Here is a 13,192-nt window from a genome sequence, read left to right on the forward strand (position 1 = left end):
TTCTTCTCCTAGTTCTCTTGATCCCCCGTTTTACTCCTTAATTTGTGTTCATTACTAAAGTCAATTAATGAGTCAAGATTTGATCCCCTATCTACTCCCTAATTTAACTCAAGTTATCTTTTAGATGGATATTCTTATGTTGATTGTTGCCACATGGAGGTTCTCTACATTTCTCTAAAATTTAATTTATTAATCTTATTTTAATTCATCCTCCTCTTCTCTTAATTAGGTTTAACCATTTTTGGATTAATCTTTATCCTTGCAATTATGTCCCTCTTTTCCCTTTTACCTAATTAAACTACATAATTATTAATCTACCTACTATTTTCCAACATGGGAAGGGTAGAGTTTTTAAGGTAACCTATTTTATTTCTTCTTATGATCCTCTTAACCCAAGTTTTATTTTTGCTTTAATTACCTTGGTTTCTAACATCATTTACCCTTGATTTAAATTTACCTAGTTTTCATCTCTTGATTATATTTATTAATTTATTTATTTTTAATGATTCCAAGGGTGTCAAGTTTGGTCGTGCCTTTCAAGAACTTCTCTTGAAGTTCCAAGGGTGTCACGCCTAACAATTTATTTGTGATGCCAAGGGTGCCAATTTTGGTCGTGCCTTTCAAGAACTTCTCTTGAGGTTCCAAGGGTGCCACGCCTAACTATTTATTTGTGATGCCAAGGGTGCCAAGTTTGGTCGTGCCCTTCAAGAACTTCCTTTGAAGTTCCAAGGGTGCCACACCACTTGCCCTTCAAGCATTCAGTGACTATGAGGGAAAAGAATAGGTGCAACGTCATAGACCACTATCATCTCTTATGTTGCCTGCTATAGTGAGACTAATAGTGTCAGGGATCAAGGAATCTGCCTTGATGCGCGCCCCTCGGTAAAGTCTTCATGAGCAACTCAACTTTGGGACCTGCCCTCATGGCATCGTGATCTTCAAGGTGAAGGTGTTTCAACCTTTCTAGCCCAAGGCACGACAGGAGTGCTAGTGGGTGAAATCAGGTACACTATCCCACCCCTTCCATGTAGTTCCATCCACTTGTACAACCCCATCACCCATATGTGAGTCATTCGGCCAAGCAACTAATTTGTGCTTGCAACCACTAACATATTATCAGAATATAGATAAACATATCTAGCAGGTTTCAAAATTGACTTAGAATTTCAAAGATAAAATAATATAAATTTTCATCAAACCAGGTGTCGTCAACTCGTCATATGCGAGTGCCTTTGGTGGTTTCCTGCCATACTCAATAATCATCAGTAACAAGGTTTCTTAGTGTTAGCCATTGTCATAATAACATCATTGCCATCACCTAGTCATTCGCATCATTGTTCATTGTGAACCAGAACTGATGCAAGTAGGTAACATAGGGAACACATTCATCAAAGCTATCATCATCATGATATCAATAGAGAGCATACATATCCTTTAGTGCTATCATCATCATAAATTCAATAGAGAACAAACATGACCATTTATGCCACAATCATCATAATATCAACAGAGAACGTGTATAACCATTAATGTTACAATCATCATAATACCAATAGGGAACATACCTAACCATCAATACTATCATCATCATAATGTCAATGGAGAACATACATAAACATCACAACCACTAATATCACAATCACTAATAATAGAGTCATGTGTCTGGATCCTCAACCTGAGGTGCTCAAAGAATAAAGTATCTAAGATAATGTCATATTAGGGTCAGGAAACTAGAGTGGGCACTACAATATCCATACTTTTGTCTAGCACTCAACTGAGTTACTCTTTATGCCATCTCTATATTAAATTAAGGAGCCTGATGGATAGGATGAGGTTTCACTTTCCAATCCTTTGGTTCCCTACTAGGCATTACCAGGCCCCTATCCATCGGGACAAAATGGAGGAATAGACATGTTGGAAAGAATTGGAACATTGTCATGGGCATTATTATTTGGGAGAATTAAGAAACCCATCATACTCTTGGAGTGATGTGCATGTAGCACTTCCTAAAAGGGAGAATGAAGATGCATGAGGACATACATCAAGATCGGCAAGGGAGTAATGACGAGCTACAAAAATGGATTTTTTGCTACAAAATTGTCCACCCCATTATGGCCAATTTCCCTTTTCTTTGAAAGCACCTTCAAAATCCTAATATTTAGCACGAGCAACTAAGGTATAAAGTATGTTTATTAATCTTCTTATTTATGTTTGAGATTAGAACTAAAGAATAGTCTAAGGGTGTTTTTATATCATAGTTTATGCTTTAATAAATGAGGCACAAATCTAAACATTGTCCAAGGCACGCAGATAAAATATTTTGATGTAGACACATAATATTTGCAAGGAATAGGTGGCATATTTTGAAGTATGTTAGAGAGCTATAAAAGTGGAACAAGTGGATGTGTCGCTTTCCAGGTTTAGGATTGTTGGGCATTGTTTTCATATGTTATTTCTTAGTAGTTGCTTGTGGACCAATATAACATTCATCCACCTCCTATATTCTCTCTGAGGCTGAAAAGGGTGATCATTGTTTCACAATCCCATATGTAATCAGTTACAAACTAGTTGAGATGCCTCAATGCACAAAAATCGTTGCGTCGTCGAGGCTAAATATAGCAGTCTTCATAAGTTGTTATCAATCTTTCAGGTTACTTGCCACTATGTTAGGTTTTATTTAGAATTTATGAATAATGGGGCAAGTTGTTTTGGATGATGTAGCCTCCGAAAATAGATAAGTTCATTGGGGTTTAGATTCCCCTATTACATATAAATATGTATGTATAGACTCAGAGAAGAATAATGTTGTTGTACTATGTTATATTTTTGTTGATTAATATAATTGCCCATGGATGTGTGTTTGATCTACCAAGTTTGATTTTGTAAACTTAAGTATTGGGTGGAGCCCAAAACCCAAGTTGGGCTCGCTCGAGGTAAGGTCCTGCGTACATTTTCCTTCTAGTAATTTTGCATGTTTCTTTCTTACAGTTTGTGTATGTTTAATTGTTCATTAGATTAGGATCGGCGAGTGTGATTTACATTGTGAGTTTATTTGCAAGAGTGTTTCATGTTATTTTTGTTCCTATACTCCTTTGGGATATGTTCTTTAATTTTTAGTGTGTGTAGAGGTGATTAAACAGTTGCGGCATAATTGGCAGTTGTTGCTGCGAAATCAACAAAACTGCTGCAAAACTGTAGAAAGAGCTGCGAAATCATAACCTAATAGGAATGCTACTTATTGGGTACTATTCTTGAGAATAAGTGTTGACCTGAACTGCAACACTTAGGAAACTTATGATTAAACCAATTTCGTTTTCAAACATGTCTTGAGCCTAATTATCATCACCTGTAGGTTTTTTACATGAGCATATTAAATTGGTAGGAAATTTGGTACTTGTGTATACAACACAATGTCCTCAGAAGTCTAACAGAGCCTGGGTTGATAATTAAATGATCATGTGAATGCTCATCATTGTTCCATATAAACATGTAAGTATTCACACCATCATAAGGGATTTAAAATGTCGACTATGTACTTAGCGAACCCATATCTTGGGTAGCCGATGGTATTAGCAATAGGTCTTAGGGGAATGCAATTTTTATGAATTTTAGGGAGGTTGTATATGCTTGGTGTTATTTCAGAATATGGGGGAAGTTTTGTTCTTCATTCTTTCATCCAATTGTTATCACCTTATTAACCTCTTCCATGATCTTGGAGATAGGGTTCTTGTCTAATTTTTTGTAGTTGTCACTGGAAACCAAATGATCCTTCATTTTCTCTATATAGTGAAACTAGCACTTCATATAGTTTTTGAGGGGGGCACATCATTTTACAATGAATACAATGTACAAGAGAATATTTGATGATTCTAGGACTAAGTCTCTCTCTCTCTCTCTCTCTCTCTCTCTCTATATATATATATATATATAGGAGACAAGGGGTGCAATTATAATAAAATGGGACCATGAGGGGTTCTAGCCTATATAACAATATAAGAATATAAATGTAATCACTCAATATCTAGGGCTTAATAAAGAGTTTTAGGGTTAACATAGAGCTTATATAGGGCTTAACATGCCCCCCAACTTCAAACAAGTGTTGTCCTCAACACTTGAATAATTGTTATTGATTCTACAAGAATAATTCATCTTCCCATGTCATATCTTCCACTCGTAGGCTCTTCTATTTGATGATGTAGACCATAATTTTTGGGTTACTCGGTTGCTTAATCCTTGTTTGAAGGATTATTTCTACTTCTAGTATGGTTCTCCCTTCTTTATTTATCTTTGTTACACTTCTAGTTGTAGTTGAATAGCATGGTCATGATCTCGATCAAGTATAAGACCCTTGGGAATTAATCCAAATCCCTTGGGATGATTTTTGACAACTTTATCAAAATCCCCTAACATGAATGGTATTGACATTTGAAAATTTAGTGAACATAATTGTGCCATTACACCCAAGTGCCCCTTTTTGAGTGATTTTGTCATTCCATTAGAGCTTATCATTTTAAAGGGTTTCCCTTGGATACCTCTAAGCTCAATTTCCTTTCCTTCTGAGATAAATTGTTATGAAACCAACTGACAAAAAAGATAGAAAAGATAGATGAATGCCTTAGAAATAAGCCTCTTCGAGGGGACAACCTCCTTTGCATTACACAAATGAACAATTCTTGTATAATAGAAATGAAAAGACCTCCTTTCTATATATAGGAGTCTAAGGGGTCATAATATAATCAAAGTCGACATAACAATAATAACAGTAGTGGGCTTCTATGGGGCACAATAATAACAATATGGGGACTACATGGGCACAACAGTATAATAAGGGGGTTGTACTAATAACAATAAGGAGTTACACTAGTAGTATAGGGACCCAACATATCCCTCTCCTTCAAAAAGTGTTGTCCTCAACACTTGAGTAGTTCTTGATGCTTCTGTATAAAATTTTCATCCTTCCATGTGGAATCTTCAGCGGGTAAGTTTTTCCACTTGATGAGATGCTCTAAAATTGATCGATTTCGTAGTTGTTTACTTCTCGGTTCTGTGAATGCTTCAGGTTCCAATATGAATTTTCCTTCCTTGTCAAGTTCTGGAAATATTGTTGGAACTGGGATTTTCGGCAACTTTTGAATGAGTTCCCACCCTGCTTCGCCATTCTTCCATTCATCCCTTGCTTTGTTTATCAAATTTGGTTGGATAATTATACCAACCTCTACCATTTCTACAACCATATGTTCCATTTCACTCCTTTGGGGATATGGATATCTATAAGGCCTAATGTTTGGAGGAACACTTCTTAGAATAAAATGAATAGCATGATCATGATCACCAATACGTGGGAGACCTTTGGGAGTCTCAAATACCTTGGAATGATTGTCCAAGGCTTTTTGGAGATCTGGAGAAATACATGATTTCGATGTGGGAACCATTAGCGAACATAATTGTGCAATTACGCCTCGTTGTTCTTTCTTTAGAAGCTTTGTCATTCCGTCAGAGCTGATTATCTTTCCTAGTTTCCCTGTGATACCCCTTAATTCAACTTCTTTTCTTTCCGAAGAAAATTTCAGGAAAAGTTCTTGAAAATTAAAAGCTATTGTACCCAAGGATTGTAGCCATTGGACTCCTAGTACAACATCAGTACCACCCATTGGAACGGAAATCATTGGGCTATTCAATACATATTCTCCCATGGATAGCTTGATATTATGACACTTTCCAGAGCAATTTATGGTTCCTCCACTTACAACCGTCACTTGACACTCTGGTGCTGGATATAGGAAGCAATTCAATTCCTTGGCTATCTTACAATTAATAAAATTATGGGTACTACCCGAATCAATCAACACTATTACCTTTTTCTTCTTAATATGTCCTTCTATCTTTATAGTTTCAGGAGTGGTAATTCTGACCAATGCATTACAAGATATGGTCAGTTTCATTTCTTCTTTCTCTAGGATTGGTTCTTGGTGAGTATCCTTTTCTTTTGATGTTTCTTCATACTTTTCTTCCTAATATTTCACTGCTTGAACCTTCTTCTTCTTGATATGTCCTTCTATATTGAGAGTTTGAGGAGTGGTAATTCCTGCCATTGCAATACAAGATATGGTCGGATTCATTTGTTCTTTCTCTAGGGTTGGTTCCCGGTGTATATCATGTTCTTTTGACGTTTCTTGATCCTTTTCGTCATTAGGAGGCCTTTCTTATAACGGCTTTGTCCCACCTTCCTTCAAACCTTCCATGTCTTTCTTCAAATCTTTCATGCCTTTCTTCCAATATGCTTTCATACCATTGATATCAGCTTCAATGGCATAGATAAAACTATTTATCTTTTTCTTCTCTAGAATATCATCTACCCTTATATTCAATTTTTGAAAGTCCTCAATGTGCTCTACCATTGAACCCTTTTGTTTGAGATTTATCAATTGGCTAAAGAAGGTGTTGCTCTTGGTATCCTCATAATGTGCTATCATTTCCTCCATGAAAATTGACCACATGACAAGTGGTTTACGAGAACAAACCCCTTTATACCATAAACATTGATTCGGATCTAAATAATTAGATGCAATACGTACCTTTTGTAACAGTGGTACACCATGTAGATCAAAATATTTCTCTGTCTGTAGTATCCAATTTAACGGATCCTTGCCATCAAACTTCCTCATCTCGCTTTTTCTTGATTTTAACAGCTCGATCTTGAAATCACTGTAACTCTGTAATTTCAGATCTTTAAGTTCTGAAATTTTGGCTTGTAATATCCCTTTGGGTCCTCTTTCTGACTCCGCAAGTCTGATCGCATTTGGATTCCCGAAGAAAGATTTATTCCCAATATCCCGAGATGACCTGATTATAGACTAGTTCAGTAGAGTGAATTTGTACGACGTGCCACGTGTCATTGTTTCAACCTTAGGTTCTGAAAATTACACCCAAACAAGATACAGTCCATCCTCTTTCTGTAACGTCTTACAAAATTTCAATCTGATGCTCAGAGAGAAAGTTACGACAATTTTCCCAAGGTCCAGTGTTTAGGATGTAATTCGGGAGTCTGCAGAAACCCAACTTCCTCAGATCATATATCTAAAAATATAGCGAGCCAAGATCTGAAATTCATACCCGAGGTTCAAACCAATTTCTTTTCAAATGGTTTTTCTTTTTAGCTTCTGAAACTTCATAGCGAAACGGTATAGCGAAAATTCCACATCGACCTGTTTTAGATGAAATTTTGGAGCTTACCAAAACCCTAACTTCCTCAGTTCATATCTCCTAAAATATAGAGAGACAAGATCTAAAATTTGGACCTTAGGTTCAGTGCGATTTCGTCTCAAATGGGTTTTGTTTTTCGCTTCTGAAACATCGCAGAAAAAAGTTACAGCGAAAATTCCATGATAACCTGTTTGGAGCAGCGAAACCGTAGAATCCAAAGCTTCGATACCAAATGTTATGAAACCAGCTCACAAAAAAGATAGAAAAGATAGATGAACGCCTTAGAAATAAGCCTCTTCAATGGGGAAACCTCCTTTACATTACACAAATGAACAATTCTTGAATGATACAAATGACAAGACCTCATTTCTATATATAGGAGTCTAAGGGGTCATAATATAATCAGAGCAGACATAACAATAATAATGTAAGGGCACAATAATAACAATAGTGGGCTTCTATGGGGCACAATAATAACAATATCGGGACTACATAGGCACAACAATATAATAAGGGGGTTGTACTAATAACAATAAGGGGTTACACTAGTAGTATAGGGACCTAACATAAATCTTATAAAGGGATTTTGAAAATTAAAGGTCATTCTTCCCTATAATTGTAACCATTGGACCCTTGATACAATATCAACATCACCCATTTGTATTGCAATCATGGGAGTTTCCAACAAATAATTCCCCCTAATTGATATTAATATGGTACTTCCTTGAACAATTTATGGTGCCTCCATCTGTAACCATTACTTGAAACTATGATGTTCACTATATGAAACAATTAAGAAGTTTTGCTAATTTGTAATTGATGAAGTTATAGGTACTTCCTAAATCAATCAACATTGATACCTTTTCCTTTTTGATATATCCTTCTATATGGAGGTTTTGGGGAGCAGTGATGCTAGCCAATGCATGACATGATATTGTTGGAGTAATCTCTTCTAGCTCTAGATCTTGTGATTGTTCTAATTCTTGATCTTCTTCCTCTTTAGAGTCTATGTAGAATGATTTTTTCTCACTGCATTTATGCCCCTTTCTAAAAAACTGTTTTGTAATACTTTGATATGTCTTTTCTGCAATTCCATAGGTGTGAACTAAATTTGATGTGTCAAGTGAAAGTTATTGTAACTTTCCCAAAACTTGTTGATTTTTTGTCTCCTCCCATAAACAAACTTGTATAGCATGAAATGTGTCCATCTATTCAAATATAATTATGAAATTTGTACCTAACGTACTTATATATGTCTCCTGAAATCCTTGAATATTTCATAATCTAAATGATCACAGATAGGAAGATATAGAAAAAGATTCCAAGCTGACCTATATAAAATTTATTCCAGGATTGTTCATAAACCCTAACTTCCACAGGGTCTAACTTTGAAAGTATAATGAACCAAATTCTGAAAATTGAAGCAGATGTTCCTAGATATTTATCCTTTATATGATCCAAGTTTCACTATCTGAAACCTCATAGAAAAAAAAAAGTTAATGCGAAAATGTCAAACTGACATGTTTGACACTGATTTTAGGAGTATTTAGGAACCTAGAATTCCTTAGAGAGTAAATCTGAAATTATAGCGATCCAAGATCTGAAATTTGAACTAGATGTTTACCAAGATTTCACCTCAATCTAGTCCAAATTTCATGATTTGAAACATTAGCAAAAAAAAAAAATTCATAGTGGAAATTCCCAACTGACCTATTTGAGACTAATTTGTCGAGCATTCAAAAACCCTAGCTTCCTTGGAACATACCTCCAAAAATATAGTGAACCATTTGAAATTTGAACCATATGTTTGTTGAGTTTTCATCTTAATGTGGTTCAAGTTCTACACTCTGAAACCTCTGGAAAAATAAATAAATAAATAAAATAAAAATAAAAAATAAAAAATAAGAAATTAGAGCAAAAATTCTAAACTACTCTGTTTGAGACTGATTTTAGGAGCATTTAGAAACCCTAACTTCCTTGGAAAATTTCTTCGATAATGTAGTGAACCAAGATATAAAATTTGAAGCATATATTTTCTAAGATGTATTCTCAATATTCTCCAAGTTTCATCCTTTAAAACCTCCAAAAAAAACAACTATAGCGAAAATGCCGCAATGACCTGTTCGAAGCAACAAAACCCTAAGATCATGATCTTTGATATGAAATGTTATGAGTCTTACACCTTAAAAACAATAAGAAGCCAATAATTATAGTCCTCTTCGAGGGGGAAACTTCCTTTTACAATGAATACAATGTAAAAGACAATATTTGATTATTCTAAGTGTAGGTCTCCTCTGTGTGTGTGTGTGTGTGTTTTGAGAGAGAGAGAGAGAAGGAGTGTGATTATAATAAAATGGGACCATGAGGGGTTTTAGCCTACATAACACTATTGCAATAGAAATGTAATTAGTCAATATCTGGGGCTTAATAGGGGGTTTCAAGGTTAACATGGGGCATGCTTAAGATATTACAATATATAGTAATTTATTCTATCCATTTTAATTTATTTATTTTTGTCTAATTTGTACTCTACTGCGTTGCTTCAAAGAATACATACTAAATTTTAGCATATATATTTGCACAATTAGTAGATTGATGATGCATGTTTCTGGAATATTGTATAGTTTTACTAAATTGTTCAAAAAGAAATGACGTTTCAGGTGAACACTTCACCCATCTTTAGGGACAATAAGCTTAGAATGATTAGAATGATTATATGAAGAGTGCTAGACCACAAATAAATAGATCAGGGATGTGACCATTAGGGTGTTAACATTTATGTTATAATAACACATTTTTCTTAATAATTATTAATTTGGAAAGCTATGACCATTAATGAAACTACAAAGTATTCCATAAACATGCATCATCAACATACTACATTGTTTACTGATTTTTTTCCTTCTTATTTTTCATATTTTCTTCATATATACCTAAATGTTTCATTATTTACTACTTGTATTGTCATGCAATTATTCACAATAGAGATATTTCAAGGTTGTTTTCAACTATCCATGAAATCAATGAACAAATAGAATTTATTACTTGTATACAAACTAAAATTAGTATTAAAATTGGATCTCTAACACACCTTTTGATGATACCTTATAATTCTTATTTGAGATGAAATCATTAATCCAACATATTCAACATGTTTTTGATAGGGACACAAGTTGAAGACTCAAAGAGAATGGCTCCAAAGGCAAACTGGAAATGTTTTTCAAGTTGATATTAAGTGGTCTTGTGTGTGTAATCACTCTGGATGCACTTTCCAATAGGAATTTTATTTTTTCCATATATTGTATTATTCTGACACTGTATTTTTTGTAGCCTATACTTTCTATAGTTTATTTTGACAAGAAAGAGTATTTGTAATGTATAAGTTTGCACCTGGTTCAAAACAAACAACAGGCATTACAGAGTTAAGTCATGAAAAAATTCCAATTGTTTCCTCCTTTCCAATACGAATAAATGATTTTCCTCAGGAGAATATATCTAAGCGACAAAAAGAGGGGTTTTGTAGGTGAATACCTTACAAACTACCCCAACATAACACAAAATTTACAACATATAACACTACTAATTGATTATGAAATCTTTCATGACGGCTTGTTTGCATGCATGTGTTTCCTTGGGGTTGCCACAAAGTCACTTGGGCCCCCTAATTTTCCATTTTTATATTTTCTTGTATTAACCAATTTAACTAAAAAAATTAATGGACTTCATCTACCATTAGGGAATTATAGCGGGCTTGATTTGGCCATTAATATTTAATTCACCTATTTTCAATTAATAACCTTGTTAGCATACTTTTCTTCTTCTATGTTGAAATCTCTTAGTACATGAAAATATGCTTGGGCTAGGATATCTTCCAAAATTTTCCTAGTTCTTTTCATGATGTTTTCCTTAGTTTTCTACTTTAGGAGGGAGCTTTTGACTATATGATGCAGGATTAGGAGAGAATCTCCCATAACCGTAAGTGTGTCCACCTGATGTTCTTTGGCTAACAAAAGTCCCTGATAGAGACCATATATCTCTGCTTGATTATTTGTCATATGACCAAGACCCCATGACTACCTAAACACTTTGTCCTCCTTGAGGCCATAGAGTACCACTCCCCTTCCTGCCATCCCTCTATATTTCTATAATTTTGTTGAGTTTAACATTCAATTTTCCATTTTTATTTGTCCACTTTAATTTGTATTCCCTTGCTACCATACAATGTTACAACTCTTCAACTTCAAATACAATCTTATACCTTTATATTTGCTTACAATAGTATATTTCTCAAATTATTAGATAAATTGTAATAATTTAAATTTTCTCATCCATGGCCTTCATGAAAAAACACATCAACTTTTCCATTGCAAATTTGTCTTCACATTATTTGGCATTTAACTTGTAACATGATAGCGCATAAACCTCTATAGCACATTCTTCTCACCCCTTTAGAAGAAATTACTAGTTATTATTGTTTTGAATTCTATATTAACTTGCATCAACATGTGTAGGAGGTTGTCATTTAAAGAAACCAACAAAAGAAGATACAAGGTATTGGAAAGATAAATTCCTCATCTAATTTGTCAAATCCAAAAGTATCTTCCTTCAACCGTTTTCAAAGCATAAGAACACTACCTCATACACCAACTTGAGAAGATTGAAATATGTGGACCTATACACATAAGGTCAAAGTCGATGGTGGAGAGACACTTGAAATGACTAGAAGCTTTTTTTAGATAAAGGTCGCATGCTAAGGGCTCTATGATAAATCAATCCATGGTGTCTATTGGTGAGTAAATTTATGAATTAACATTGCCATATATCAATGTGCTTCCCATTTGGGAAGTTGACTCCAACAACAATAACAAATATGAAGGGGAGGTTTCATTGGGGAGAGGTAGAATGAAGTGAAAAGTGATCAAATAGTATAGATGAGCTATAATAGTTTATATTAGATTTTATCCAATTCGTATTTATTTAATGTTATAAATTTTATTCATCCATCATTTATTAAGCTTCACTAGTACCTAATTATTTCATATTTTTTCCATACACGAGCTTAAGAGTGGGATGCATTACATTTGCACATTGTAAATAATATCATCTAATGTATGTAAGTTTATGGTAAATTATCATGGGTGTTAAATTTCACATTGCTCTATTCTGATTCAATTACTTTAGCCCCAATTCAATTCTTCAATTAGTAATCTTTTAACAATAATTAATACTTCCAATCATCAACAGTGATTGAAGATAGAACAGTAAATGAAATGACAAAGGATACAATTAACACATCAACAAGAGACACTAGGTTTTCGGTCCATGACTAGGGAAAAACCCACTACGGGGAAAACCCTTTGAAATTATTCTTCTATTAGATTGTCATAAAATGTTCAGTAGAGAGTACAATGAGCCAATACAAAATCGTCCATCAAAATTAACCCAACAACATTCAGAAAGATGTTCCCAACATTAATATTTATCAAATACAACTTTTCCTGCCTGTAGTCAATTGTCAAATTATAACCCTAGTTCCAAACTACATGGAGGAAGAGGTATTCACGTGGTTGAGAACTTCCAACCACTCTGATGAGCCTACATGCCTACAATTACAACCGAAATTTTCTTATTTCAAGCCTGTGGTTGGAAATTGAAACCCTAAACACACTTGCGAGCTTTGGACCTTGCAATTTCGAACTTGTATGTAGCAATCTCCGCAACCCAACCTCACGCATGTGTGAACCAATCAATGAACAAGAGAAGAAGAATATGCTTGGTGATGTATAAATGAGCTTGAGGTCACTTGTATTTATAGGCTTCCAAGGGTGTCCATTTTCTTGTTAGGGTCAACATGTCCTTTTATGCACATGTGGGATTTTCTTCAAAAATACACTTTCCCTTGTCCAAATTGAGCACTTAACTATTCTAAATTGGTCCTCTCAAAAAGAGGATTCTAGTCCCATCGTTGGAATTTGTCAATGAGCTTCCA

General features: G+C 34.5%; 1 protein-coding gene across 2 annotated transcripts in view; it reads left to right on the forward strand.

The window, feature by feature from the left end:
- The window catches only part of LOC149208002 (exocyst complex component EXO70A1-like), a 268,698-nt gene extending 258,021 nt beyond the window's left edge, over positions 1-10,677 (forward strand). The window contains exon 13 of one of the 2 annotated variants that reach the window (XM_089393981.1): positions 10,368-10,677. The gene's annotated coding sequence lies outside the window, so the exon portion shown is untranslated. The remainder of the gene's footprint in view (positions 1-10,367) is intronic. The other variant, XM_089393980.1, reaches the window with a different exon arrangement.
- Positions 10,678-13,192: the final 2,515 nt, after the last annotated feature.

This window comes from Pinus tabuliformis, chromosome 1_2 (assembly GCF_031772625.1).
Source record: "Pinus tabuliformis cultivar Carrire ecotype Pingquan chromosome 1_2, CPIR1, whole genome shotgun sequence".
NCBI lineage: Eukaryota > Viridiplantae > Streptophyta > Pinopsida > Pinales > Pinaceae > Pinus > Pinus tabuliformis.